The 2304-nt window shown below is 34.2% G+C and overlaps 1 protein-coding gene across 1 annotated transcript in view; it reads left to right on the plus strand.

Annotated features, from left to right (window-relative positions):
• cyp4v2a (cytochrome P450, family 4, subfamily V, member 2a) overlaps positions 1-91 on the plus strand; it is a 12363-nt gene extending 12272 nt beyond the window's left edge. The window contains 1 exon segment of the mRNA NM_001077602.1: positions 1-91. This exon segment is cut by the window's left edge and continues 984 nt beyond it. The gene's annotated coding sequence lies outside the window, so the exon portion shown is untranslated.
• Positions 92-2304: the final 2213 nt, after the last annotated feature.

Here is a 2304-nt window from a genome sequence, read left to right on the forward strand (position 1 = left end):
GCTTATGCAAACAAACTGATGTTTTTGCGTTTGTGTCAAGGTCAGGGTCGAGCTACTGTTTGTTTGAATAAAAAGTTAACTTTTTCACACAGACTTGTAATAAAAGTAAACTCAACAATGCATTGTGCCTTATTTTGGACATTGATAGTCAAAATCATTACTCATTATCCGGGAGACCTAAAGTTTAGTTGATGGGTGAGTATGTCAGGAATTTTATTTAGCTAAAGAAGTTTATTTCAAACTCACCTTGCAAATCAGTATCACATTTTGTTGTTGAAGAGAAAAATAAATATAGTTATGCATAGCACTTTTATAGAATTTATTAGGTATGATATATTAGGTTTGTCTAAAATTTGAATGTTTGTTTTATTTTAAGGTTTAATAGATATTGTTCATTTAAAATAAAATATAGTAATTTTAGAACTGCTTAAACATTTTTGCCGCATAACAGTGCCATGTTTTTAGACATTCATTCATAAACTTGTAAATGCTGAATACTCATTCCATATAAAACCATTCATTTAATTACTTGAGTCGTTACATACAAAAATTTTAACTAGTTGTCAAAATCTGTCAAGCAATTTTTATAAAAAAATTTAATCTTTTTATTTTTTTTTCCTGAAAATAGCTCTTAAATTGGACAATTTCATGAATGATTTACAGACCTGTGTATGTTGTAGGTTCAGTTCCAATATGTTCTGCAATATTGTTTATAGTTGTGCACAGCTCTTTCCAAAGGAAGCTTATGTTTGTTATAAATAAGGGTGTATTTATTATTTTGCATAATGCTGTGAATTGTAAAGGAGTTGCAAAGAGCAAATGCAGTAAAAAATGTGAAACATGCATATTCTGTGTCTTGTACTCAGATACCTCACTAAATGCAGAGATGTTTAACTTTACAGTAGTTTTCAAATGGCTGTGCAAATAGTATCTAGTGCTGTATTGAGCATTTTCAGGATGTCACCAAAATCTGACTTTTTTGCATTGGAAATTGGACATTAAACTGTCATAATGAAAACATGACATTACCATTTGACCATTAAACAATGGTGTCAGGACTTTTCATCTTGACAACACTGACACTTTCATTGACATGAATTCTTGCTTTTGAGGAATGAGCTATCCATTTTGAGCAAATAACGGACTTTTGAAGGTCATCAGCTAGGTTTTGCAGTTTGTACTAATTGTTTTGAGAAATGCATTAACTGTTGTGCAATTGTAAATAGTGTTGTGAGAAATGCATCAAAGTGACTGAGAAAAACTGTAATAAAGGGTTGGCACAGTGGAATGAACTGCCAACTTAGCCAGCATATGTTTAACGCAGGGCAAGTCCTTCCAGCTGCAACCCAGCACTGAGAAAACACCCATACACCCATACTTGCATTCAAAACCACTCATACACTACGGCCAATTTAGCTTATTTAATACATCTAGTGCATGTCTTTGGGCTGTGGGAGAAACCCAAGCACCTGAAGAAAACCCATGCAAACAAATGGAGAGGCAAACACCACACAAAAATGCCAACTGAACCAGCCAGTACTCGAACCAGCGACCTTTTTTTCTGTGAGGTGACAGCGTGACTTATTATGCCACCATGTCGCTATGTTTTTAGACATATTTATGTCATTTTTTTTAGAAAAGACATTACAACGTTTTAACCTCAAAAGAGATGAGAAATCAGTATTTAGTGATATAGCTGTGAATTTCATCATCAACAAATTTGTTAATCTGACCAAATTTTTTGGGAAAATAATAACATTGACAATTATATTTACAAAAATGTTCATATACTGTTTTTTCATTCATTCATTTTCTTTTTGGCTTAGTCCCTTTATTAATCTAGGGTCAACACAGCGGAATGAATCGCCAACTTATCCAGCACATTTTTACGCAGCGGATGCCCTTCCAGCCACAACCCATCTCTGGGAAACATCCACACACATTCACACACCAGTGACCTTCTTGCTGTGAGGCGACAGCACTACCTACTGCGCCACTGCGTCGCCCTATATATATATTTTATTTGATCTAAATTTAAAAAATGCATTAGGCCTTTCACAAAAGCAAAGGTGGTTTGAATAGAAAACGGAAAATATTTTTGTTAAGCATTTATTTGGGTTGAAGGAAATTGCACAGGCAAAGATCTAAATGATTCTTAGAAAATAGACTGAATGTGGCTGAAAGCAACAGATCATACTATTTTATTTCTAACAAAGACAGCAAGAGGGCTGCGCTCTTCATGTGCCCCACTCTAATTATCTCTTCATTTTCAGTCTGAATTGCTTGTTCTGCTTTGTCAGGGAT

This window comes from Danio rerio, chromosome 1 (genome assembly GCF_049306965.1).
Source record: "Danio rerio strain Tuebingen ecotype United States chromosome 1, GRCz12tu, whole genome shotgun sequence".
Classification (NCBI taxonomy): domain Eukaryota; kingdom Metazoa; phylum Chordata; class Actinopteri; order Cypriniformes; family Danionidae; genus Danio; species Danio rerio.